The 12,244-nt window shown below is 37.4% G+C and overlaps 2 pseudogenes; both read left to right on the forward strand.

The window, feature by feature from the left end:
• LOC139854028 (protein INVOLVED IN DE NOVO 2-like) overlaps nt 1-9,338 on the forward strand; it is a 52,075-nt pseudogene extending 42,737 nt beyond the window's left edge.
• A 150-nt stretch (nt 9,339-9,488) lies between these two features.
• Nucleotides 9,489-11,185, forward strand: LOC139854029 (protein INVOLVED IN DE NOVO 2-like; annotated as a pseudogene).
• Nucleotides 11,186-12,244: the final 1,059 nt, after the last annotated feature.

Raw genomic sequence — 12,244 nt, forward strand, 5'->3', positions numbered from 1 at the left:
GCTTAGTAGTTCCCATAGAGCTACTAACTGCGGTAACCGTACCCGACCAAATTTTCGGTAATGATGAAAGCAAGATTAGTGCCTTTAACTCATCATCAAACACAATATCTACCGATGCTAACCTCGATATGATGTTGTTGAACTCGTTGATATGATCCGTTGCACTCGTACCTTCCTTCATCTTCGTATTGAACAATTGTCGCATGAGAAAAACCTTATTAGAAGCGGTAGGTTTCTCATACATGTTAGAGAGTGCTTTTAAGCAAGCAAACGTCGTCTTCTCATTCACAACGTTGTATGCAATGTTCTGAGCAAGTAAAAGACGAATAGCGCCCAAAGCTTGACGATCCAAAAGTGTCCAATTGGCATCGTTCATGCTTTCAGGCTTGGTCTCCAAAAAGGGTTGGTGTAGCTTCTTTTGATACAAGTAATCTTCAATTTGCATCTTCCAAAAGTCAAAGTCTCTCCCATCGAATCGGTCGATTCTAAACTTCCCGTCTTCCGCCATCGTTCCCTTAACGAAACCTTGTGCTCTGATACCAGTTGTAAGGATATTAGGACCCAAAACAACGCAAGTGATTCAACAAGATCACTCACCGATAGTAATTCTACAAGATTACTAACCCACTTAATGAACGAAAGATTATAAATGCAAGAAATGTAAATCGACACAAGAGATAACGTGGTTATATGCAATCATTGTGATTGCTTTAGTCCACGGACCAACTAGAGAATGTATTTGCTGAATATTTGTGGTGTGTTTACAATGAGTTACAAGAGGGTCTATTTATAGAATGATTTAAGGAGTAAGCTAAAAAACAATTCCTTAAAGCTTCATGTGAGTTTCCTGACAGCTTCATGGAGGCTACATGTGAGTTTCCTGACAGTTTCGTGGAAGCTACATGTGAATTTCCTCACAACTTCGTGGAAGCTACATGTGAGTTTCCTAACAACTTCGTAGAAGCTACATGTGAGTTTCCTAACAACTTCGTGGAAGCTTCGTGTGATTTTCCTGAAATTTTCTCTCTAATTGTTTAAAGTTCTCCATATCTCCAACAGTCTGAACCCTTGTTGTCAATTAGTCAACTTTAAGGGTTTATATACTTGTTGGCTAATGGAATTCAATTACATTGTAATTTCATTTGATTTTTATCTTAGCTGGTGGTGATATTCTTGTAATCCGATTTAAATATGTTAATATCCTTGAGATCAAAGTTTTTGGTAGAGGTTCTGGTTAAAGTCATTTTTATGCAATCCCTCTATATGTTGTGGTTCAATATGTTGCAATATAGGCTTACAAAGACGAGTTATCGAAGAAGAGAGATGCATAGCATTCATCATGATTTTGAAGATATAAGCACAAGTATTACAAGGAACTTAGAGATGGGCGGTTAAAGGTTTAGTATTCAGGAAAGATTCTTAAATGTCTTTTTTGTAGTAATAGTAGAGATTATAGTTACAACAACCTCGTTAGACATGCCAATCGGATTGCTAAAGATTCAAAAAGTGATGGATTTAGAGAAAAGGCTAGACATATGGCATTAATCAAGTATTTGGATATGACCTTTCATTTTGAAACCAAGTACTCAAAATGAACAAGTGAAAGCACATCTGCAATACAAAAAGTTGATAGAAAGCAAAGTATCAGTTTATAGCATAATGTTGATGAGTTACTTGTTTGGCTTGGATGACGGTTGTGGCCAACATTCCCGTTCAATGTAAGGATGCTAAATATTTTGGTGAAAGTGGTAAGAAGTTAAAAGATGAGTGGTTAAATCAAGGATACAACTTAGAGAAAGTTCATCCACTATGTAATTATTGTGGTCACTCGGGAGTAGCGGTGGTTGAATTTGGGAAAACAGATTCTGAGATAAACGGGTGAGGGAGAACAAATTGGTTTGATAAAGCAAGGGAAAAAGACGATAAGTTGTATGGGTGGATTGCGGGATACGAAGATTACAGTTCTTATGGTCCTGTTGGTGATTATATCAGAAAAATAGTGATTTGAATGATAGCAACGGAGACAGAAGCCAGGACCACCACAGAATATTGTCCGCTTTGGGAACAGCGAGCCACCAGCGACTCAACTGCCCTCACGGGTTTAAAACGCGTCCTATGAGGAAGAGGTATCAAGCCACATATAAGGGCCTTTGTTTTTGCCTCTCCAACCGATGTGGGAAAGGGGTGAAGGTCACCCCAACAATCCCCTCCCCCAACATCGGTGTGGTAACCCCGGCTCTGATACCAGTTGATGGCAACGGAGACAGAAGCCAGGACCACCACAGAATATTGTCCGCTTTGGGAACAGCGAGCCACCAGCGACTCAACTGCCCTCACGGGTTTAAAACGCGTCCTATGAGGAAGAGGTATCAAGCCACATATAAGGGCTTTTGTTTTTGCCTCTCCAACCGATGTGGGAAAGGGGTTAAGGTCACCCCAACAATCCCCTCCCCCAACATCGGCGTGGTAACCCCGGCTCTGATACCAATTTGATGGAAAATGGTCACAACGGGCAATCTACAAAACGGAAACAAACATCCGTTTGACAAGCATTTCCCGACCCATATGAACCTGTGAGAAAACTAACAAATAAGGTATACCACAATCACCACAAATCAGCCCCAATTCTGTCCCAAATCAGCAAATACAAAATAATTGAGCACACACAATACACACAAGACTTTTTACGTGGAAAACCTCTCAAAATCGAGAGTAAAAACCACGGGACTCATAAGCCACTTAATGTTCCACTATCATCAACAAGAGAGCAATACAATAATCCTTCTCTAGATCAACTAGAGGTATACAACATCATCATACTCTTGAACAACAATAATCAACAAGTATATGAAGAAATTAAAGACAAAAGATGAAAGATTTACCCAATAAACTGCTCTCTGTTCCAGCAGCAAAATCATGACCTACAGACCTTATTAGACGAATTCAACGGTTGAAAATGTTAGCACTGATGTCAGGAAGACACAGCCCAAAAATTGAGAAGATTCAACGGTCGGATCTCCGGGGATCGCCGATTTTCTGAACTGCTGTACACTGTAGACGGAAATTGGAATATTTCACTCTTTTTCTTGATCTCACACTCTGATCTCTCTTGCACTCTCTAGTGAATAACAGCTGCACTTGTTTGAATTGAGATGCCTCTGATGGTTGACCAAGTCAAAACAACCATTGGGCCAAATTTTGTTGGGCTTGGATAACTTTCACATAAATGGAAACAATTAAAAAACCTAACAAATCTCCCCCTTTCCAATTATGAGGAAGGAATCGCCATCCCGGCGATCAAGTAACATACCTTGAGCTTCTCACTTGCTAAAGCCTTTGTACACATATCAGAACCATTATCATCGGTATGAACTTTATCAAGTTCAAACAAACCATCTTCAAGACATTCTCTAATCCAATGATACCGCACATCTATATGTTTTGTCTGCTTATGATACATAGAATTTCTAGCCAAATGAATCACACTCTCATTATCACAAAGAACCACATATCGTGATTGCTTAAACCCAAGATCTTGTAGAAACCTTTTCATCCATAATAGTTCTTTGCACGCTTCTGTTGCTGCCATATACTCAGCCTCGGTTATAGACAATGCAACACACTTTTGTAACCTTGATTTCCATGAAACTGCTCCCCCTGCGAAAGTCATCAAATATCCAGAAGTGGATTTCATGTTATCTTTGTTTCCTGCCATATCTGAGTCTGTATAACCAACAAGCACCGGCTCTCCATTTTCGAATGTGATACCTAACTTTGAAGTACCTCGTAAGTATCTCATAATCCATTTAACCGCTTCCCAATTCTTCTTACCCGGATTTGACATAAACCGACTAACAACACTTATCGCATGAGCTATATCTGGCCTAGTACACACCATAGCATACATCAAGCTACCAACTGCTGACGCATATGGAACTATATCCATCTCCTCAACATCCTCCTTTGAAGTAGGACAATCTCTTTCTGTTAGCTTAAAGTTGTTTGTAAGAGGGGAACTAACCACTTTAGCATTCTTCATGTTGAATCTACTTAGCACCTTTTCAATGTATTGCTCTTGTGATATATGTAATGTCTTAGCACCTCTATCTCTAGAAATTCGAATGCCAAGAATCTGTTTTGCTGGCCCCAAGTCTTTCATAGCAAAAGACTTGCTCAATTCTCGCTTCAACTGCGCAATTCTTTTAATATTTTTACCAACAATCAACATATCATTAACGTATAACAACAATATGATGAAATCATCATCACCAAACCTCTGAAAGAAAACACAATGATCTGAAGTTGTCTTTCGGTAGCCTTGCTTTCCTATAACCGACTCAAACTTCTTATACCACTGTCTCGGTGCTTGCTTCAACCCATATAAACTTTTCTGAAGTCTACAAACATAATTTTCTTTACCCTTAACCCGAAAACCTTCAGGTTGCATCATGTAGATTTCCTTATCCAAATCACCGTGAAGAAAAGCAGGCTTGACATCCATCTGTTCAACCTCAAGATCAAGACTAGCAGCTAATCCAAGAACCACTCGAATAGATCCCATCTTCACAACCGGTGAGAAAATCTCATCAAAATCAATACCCTTTTTCTGGCTGAATCCTTTAACAACTAACCTAGCTTTGTACCTTGGTTGTGAAGTAAGCTCATCTGTCTTCACTTTGAATACCCATTTGTTTCTCAAAGCTCTCTTGCCTTTAGGTAACTTCACCAGCTCATAAGTATTGTTCTCATGCAAGGAATTCATCTCATCTTGCATAGCTTCACCCCACTCTTTCTTATGCTCATCTTTCATTGCTTCTGAATAACATTCTGGCTCTCTCCCATCAGTAACTAATACATACTCATCAGCAGAATGTCTAACAGAAGGATGACGGTCTCAGGTAGACCGCCTAAGTGGGACAAATGGGGGCACATCTGGTACTGGAATCTCTACCTGCTCCGGAGCATAATCATCATCAGTACCATGTTCATCATTATGAACATCATCTCCAACATGTTGTGGAGTAACTGGATCCAAATCAACAAGATCAGCACTAGGTTGAAGAACTGAATCTGTCTTATCAACATCTTTTAACATCTGATCTTCTGTAAATACAACATCTCGGCTTCATACGAGTTTCTTCTGAACTGGATCATATAACCTGTACCTAAAATCATCTTCACCATAGCCGAGGAATACACATGGCTTAGTCTTCATATCAAGCTTTGACCTCTCTTCTTTGGGAACATGAACAAAAGCTTTACATCCAAAAACTCGTAAATGACGGTAAGAAACATCTTTGCCGCTCCAAACCCTGTTAGGAACATCAAAATGCAAAGGAACACAAGGGGTTAGATTAATAATATGAACTGCCGTATTTAAAGTCTCACTCCAAAAGGAATCGGACAACCCTGCATGTGAAAGCAAACATCTAACTCTCTCAACCAAAGTTCTGTTCATCCTCTCTGCTAAGCCATTCAATTGAGGTGTCTTTGGTGGAGTCTTTTGATGCCGAATACCATTCTCCTTACAATAAGCATCAAATCTGCCAATGTATTCACCGCCATTATCAGTCCGAATACACTTGAGTTTCTTCCCCGTTTGCCTTTCAACTAGTGTATGAAATTCCTTAAACTTTTCAAATACTTGATCCTTTAACTTTAAGGTATAAACCCACACCTTCCTGGAATGATCATCGATGAATGTAACAAAGTAGGAACATCCACCAAGTGTCCTAGTCTTCATAGGCCCACAAACATCCGAATGAACTAGATCAAGTATGTTCTCCATTCGAAAAGGAGAATGCCTCTTAAACGCAACTCTGGTCTGTTTCCCTGCCAAACAGTGAGAACACTTACTCAAATCAATACCACTAACACCCGACAACACATTCTTCTTGAACAAGATAGACATCCCCTTTTCACTCATGTGGCCAAGTCTTTTATGCCACAACTCAGTAGAATCAACATTGTCCACTGCGTTAACAATGTTCTGGATGATCTTCGGACGCGTGATGTATAATCTTGAGTCTTTCTTGCCTCTTCCCACTATCATAGAACCAAGAGTTAGTTTCCAAATACCATTACCAAAACCGTTATAATAACCATCATCATCAAGAATGCCTGTTGAAATAACATTAAGTCTCATATCCGGAACATGTTTTACATTATGAAAAACTAACTCCATTCCCGTGTCAAATTTCAAACAAACATCTCCAATACCAACGATCTTTGATAACCCGGCATTACCCATCCTAGCAAATCCATAGTCACCTGGAGTGTAAGATGAGAAGTGATCTCTACAAATTGTAACATGACATGTAGCACCACATCACCACAACTCAGTAGAATCAACATTGTCCACTGCGTTAACAATGTTCTGGATGATCTTCGGACGCGTGATGTATAATCTTCAGTCTTTCTTGCCTCTTCCCACTATCATAGAACCAAGAGTTAGTTTCCAAATACCATTACCAAAACCGTTATAATAACCATCATCATCAAGAATGCCTGTTGAAATAACATTAAGTCTCATATCCGGAACATGTTTTACATTATGCAAAACTAACTCCATTCCCGTGTCAAATTTCAAACAAACATCTCCAATACCAACGATCTTTGATAACCCGACATTACCCATCCTAGCAAATCCATAGTCACCCGGAGTGTAAGATGAGAAGTGATCTCTACAAATTACTCTAAAACCAATTGGTAGTAGAGAGAGACACTCATGAGCTTATATGTTGATCTTGACATTTATCCCTAACCAATGTGGGATTGGGTTTGCACCCAACAATCCTCCCCTCAAACCGAAGATCACATCACCAGGCCTCCCCTTCAACGATATTCCGCACAAGATATACCACTGAAAGGACCGGTTATAGTCCAACAAGCACCAAACATATAAGCCATGAGCTCTCAAATTACTCTAAAACTAATTGGTAGTAGAGAGAGACACTCATGAGCTTATATGTTGATCTTGACATTTATCCCCAACCAATGTGAGATTGGGTTTGTACCCAACATTGAAGACTGTTTCTGATATTTAAAATGAAGATAAAACAAAAAGAATCGAAGCTTATTCTGGGGTTGAGAACTCAGTTAGAGGAAAAAAGGCAAACAAAGTGAAGAAATTAAGAGTAATATAAGCAAGACAGATTTACAAATGAATATACTGTTATGAGGCAGAAAGAAGATATGATTGAGAACAATAAAGAGGTAAGCGTTTCTGTAGTATTTCTTAAATTTGTAACTATATACGTGATCATATTTCGCTTAATACTAATTTTATTCTTGATTCTCGATTAGATCCGGACATGATTCTTAGGAAGACCTTGGAACCACTTAGAAAGGTTTGCTTGGAATATGAACAGACCAAATTTATGTTGGAAGTTCGTGAAGAGAAGCTAAGAGCACGTGAAGCTAAAAACAAAAATGAGAAAATGACGCTTGACAATAAAAAGAGAATGGTACTAATATAATGTGTTACATATTTGTAAATCAGCTAGCGTTAGTTTCTTGCTCCAAGTTTTGATATATGTGTTTCTATTTTATTTTATTTTTGTAGAATGAAATGGCACTTATGGAGCAGAAGAAGGCAGATGAAAGAATGTTGAAGTTGGCTGAGGATCAGAAGGTTGACTACATTCCTTCTTAAACTAAAATCAATATTTGGATAACGTGAAGCTAATTTAATCTACTGAAACATGACAGAAAGAGAGAGACAAAATCTTCACCGCGAAATCATTGAGGTTCAGAAGAAACTTGACGAGAAACAGCGGTTTGAGTTAGAGATTGAGCAAATGAAGTGAGCAGTAGAAGTGATCAAACACGTGGCTAAGGAAGATATTGAAGCAAAGAAGAAAATGGAGTTTATTCAAGAACAGCTTAAGGAAAAAGAAGATGATCTTGATGATTTGGAAACACTTAATCAATCCTTGATAAGCAAGGAACGAAGGATTAATGATGAATTGCAAGACGCGCGAAAAGAACTTATTTCTTTAAGTTTGTTTTTATTTATTTTACTGTTATTAATGTTATGCAGTTTACCCTTTTTATTGTTGGAACAGGGATTTAGGGAAAATTCTGCATGTGCCCTAATTGTTGTGAAGCAAATGGGTGAGCTTGATGTGAAGCCATTCATGGATGCTGGTAAGAGTAGTAATGAGAAAGTTGAGAATGTGATAAAGTTGGCTTCTTTGTGGGAAGATCGTTTGAGGAATCCTAGCTGGCATCCCTTTAAGGTCATCACTGTTGGAGATAAGTGCAAGGTATGGACTTAATTGATCCTACTTATACCTGGAAAACGGGAGGTTGGGTCAGTTTGGGTAACGGGTCAAAACGGTTTTGGGTTGCAATGGTTCATGGTCAAACGGGTCAAATGGTCCAGGGTGGGTCGGGTTAGGTAATGGGTCAAAACGGGTCATAGGTCACATGGGTCCAAACGGGTCATATGATTACGTTTTACGTTTACTTTTACATTTATGATTACATTTGACGGTTGAAACTTGTTATAATCTTTATGTTCGACCCATTCACAATATTCTAAAACCCCAATTTTATCCATATTAATATGTTGACCAACTTTGACTTTGAACGACTTTGATTGACTAATTGACAAAATCCGAAATTTGATGAGTTGGCCGATTTTGGGAGGTTGTGACATCCTGCTAAAAAATCTGATTGATCAGGGTAAAATCCCAATTCTTATCTTCAGCATTATCATTACTCGTTACTGTTGTTACATCTTCTTCAGTTTTATATTCTATTAGTGTAAAGTATTGTGGAGAAGAATTTGTTGTGTTTTCATGCCTTTTTCCTTCTCAGTAGTGAACACAACGAGTTAGTTTTACTTTGCTAACCCATTTATATTTGTTGAATTAAGTTAGTTAGTATAAATGCTATGATTACGACATAAATCTTATCTTTTTGCTCAAGTAACTGAGTAAGTATGAAAGTTCGTAACCATAATACCAAGTACCTAGTAGCAGTTGAGATGATCAAGAGTGACTAATATCAAACTCTTATAAGATTTTTGAACTTATCTCAAAAATGAGTTATTCGTATTGTTGTGAGACTATAAGTTTGTGGCTGACAGTTTTTTCCTTATTTTTACTCAACTAAATAACACTACTCTAATGATTAGCCCATTTAATTTATTATTGTTTATTGATAATTTAGCTTATCATAATTGGTATGTCAAATGTGATTGTTCAGGAGATACTGGATGAAGAGGATGAAATGATAGTAAGGTTAAAGTCTGAATGTTATGGAGAAAGATATAATGCTGTTGTGACAAGCTCTGAATCGGATTGCTAAAGATTCAAAAAGTGCCGGGTTTAAGAATGAAAGCAGGAAGATCCATAGTAAATAGAATTGATGCTAAGGAAACCCTTGAACTGTTGATGGAAATAGTGCCTCACCCAATACTTCATGCCAGAGTTGACCCTACCATTTCCTAATAGTAGCTCTCTGTCGTTGATCTCATAAGGCTAGACATATGGCATTAATCAAGTATTTATATAGGGAATTTATACTAAAATCAAGTACTCAAAATTAACTAGTGAAAGCACCTCCGCGGTACAAAAAGTTGATAGAAAGCAAAGTACTGCTTTGAAACATAATAGATGAAAAACGAAGTACCAGTTCAAAGCAAAATGTTGATGAGCTACTTGTTTGGCCTTGGATGGCGATTGTGGCCAACATTCATGTTCAATGCAAGGATGGTAAATATTTTGGTTAAAGTTTATCCACTCTGGAATTATTGTGGTCACTCGGGACTAGCCGTGGTTGAATTTGGGAAAATGTGGGATGGATTTGGTTGTGCCATGAAGTTTGTGAAAGAATTTGAGATAAACGGGCGAGGGAGAACAAATTGGTTTGATAAAGCAAGGGAAAAAGACGATAAGTTGTATGGGTGGATTGCGGGATACAAAGATTACAATTCGTATGGTCTTGTTAGAGGAAAAATGCAAAAAGAGTGAAGAAATTAAGAGTAATATAAGCCAGACAGATTTACAGATGAATAATGTTATGAGGCTATATGATTAAGAACTATAACAGAGGTATGTTTTTTTGTACCATCTCTTGAAGTTGTAACAATTTTTAAAATTATTCAATTTTCTCTTAATACTAAATAATAATGTTATTCTTGATTAGATCTGGAGATGATTCTTAAGCAGACATTGGAACCACTTAGAAAGGTTAGCTGTGATTATGAACAGACTAAAATTATGTTGGAAGCTCGTGAAGAGAAGTTAAGAGTTAATGAAAGTGAGGAAATGAAGCTTGACAATGAAAAGAGAATGGTACTAAATTAATATGTTGCATATTTGTCAATCTGCTAACATAAGTTTCTTGCTCTAAGTTTTGAAATACGTGTTTATCTTTTTTGTAGAATGATATGGCACTTATGGAGCAACAGAAGGCAGATGAGAGAATGTTGAAGTTGGCTGAGAATCAGAAGGTTGACCGATTTCCTTCTTAAACTAAAATAAATATTTGGATAACGTTTCTGTATTTTACTATAGGTATCCTGGGTAGAAGAATGACTTCCCTTTTATTTTAGGGTAGAGGAAAGGACTGCCTACATCTAACCTCCCCCATACTCCACTTTAGTGGAATTGGGTATTGTTGTTGTTGTTGTTTCTGTATTTTACTATTATATATTTAATAATTCAATTTACTGAAACATGACAGAAAGAGAGAAAATCTTCACCGCGAAATGATCGAGGTTCAGAAGAAGCTTGATGAGAAGCACAGCGGTAGGAGTTAGAGATTAAGCAAATGAAGGGAGCAGTACAAGTGATGAAACACGTGACTAAAGAAGAAGATATTAAAGCAAAGAAGTAAATGGAGTCCATTCAAGAAGAGCTCAAGGAAAAAAGAAGATGATCTTGATGACTTGGAAACGCTTAATCAAGCCTTGATAAGCAAAGAAGAAAATGGAGTCCATTCAAGAATAGCTTAAGGAAAAAGAAAATGATCTTGATGATTTGTAAACACTTAACCAAGCCTTGATAAGCAAAGAGCGAAGGAGCAATGATGAATTGCAAGACGCTCGAAAAGAATTCATTTCTGTAAGTTTGTTTATATTTGTATCTATTTATTTATTTATTTATTTATTTATTTATTTTACTTTCATTAATGTTATTGTGACCCTTTTAGCTGTGTTTGAACAGGGTTTTAGGGAAAATTCTGCGTGTGCCCTTATTGTAGTGAAGCAAATGGGCGACCTTGATGTGAAGCCATTCATCGAAGCTGCTAAGAATGTTGAGAGTGGGATAAAGTTGGCTTCTTTGTGGGAGGATCGTTTGAGGGATCCCAGCTGGCATCCTTTTAAGGTCATCGCTGATGGAGATAAGTGCAAGGTATGGACTTCATTGATCGTACCCATGGTTGTAAAAGTCCTTAATCGGGGATTAGTTGGACGGGACTTCTTAGGGATTGATTGGTCAAATCAGTGATTAATCAATTAGAACTACTTATCCCTTTAATTAATAAGTTTCGAAGTTATGTCTAAATATAGAAGAAAACCATAAACATAAACCGTAATAGTTGCTCTAGAAACATAAAAATGTCAGCTCAATGGTTCAAAAACTCAAACTCTAATTTTAATACATAATTAAAATGTTGACCAACTTTGACTTTAAACGTTTTTGACCGACTTTGATTGACTAATTGACAAAATCCGAATTTTGACCGATTTTGATGCGTTGGCCGATTTTGGGATGTCGGGACAGCCTGCTTCGAAATCTGAATAATCGGGGATTAATCCCAATTCTTACAACCATGATCTAGTTACCTACCCTCTATTGCATGCAACTTTCATTCTTAGTTATCTTTAGCATTTTCATTACTCGTGTTACTGTTGTTAGGTCTTCTTCGATTTTGTATTCTATTAGTCTAAAGTATTGTGGAAAAGAATTTGTTGTGTTTTCATGCCTTTTTCTTTCTCAATAGTGAACACCACGTGTTAGTTTACTTTGCTAAGAGGCAACCACATACCCATTTATGTTTGTTGAATAAAGTTACTTATAATAAATGCTATGATTGCGTTACAAATATAATCTTTTTGCTCAAGTAACTGAGTATGTATAAAATGTAGTAATCATATTATTCATTATTAACAACTAACAAGTACCTAACAGAAATCATCACCAGCAATTGAGATGGTTAAGAGTGACTATTATCTAACTGTTATCTGGCTTTTGAACATATCTCAAAAATGAGTTTCTTGTATTGTTGT

Source organism: Rutidosis leptorrhynchoides, chromosome 6 (genome assembly GCF_046630445.1).
Source record: "Rutidosis leptorrhynchoides isolate AG116_Rl617_1_P2 chromosome 6, CSIRO_AGI_Rlap_v1, whole genome shotgun sequence".
NCBI classification, from domain to species: Eukaryota; Viridiplantae; Streptophyta; class Magnoliopsida; order Asterales; family Asteraceae; genus Rutidosis; species Rutidosis leptorrhynchoides.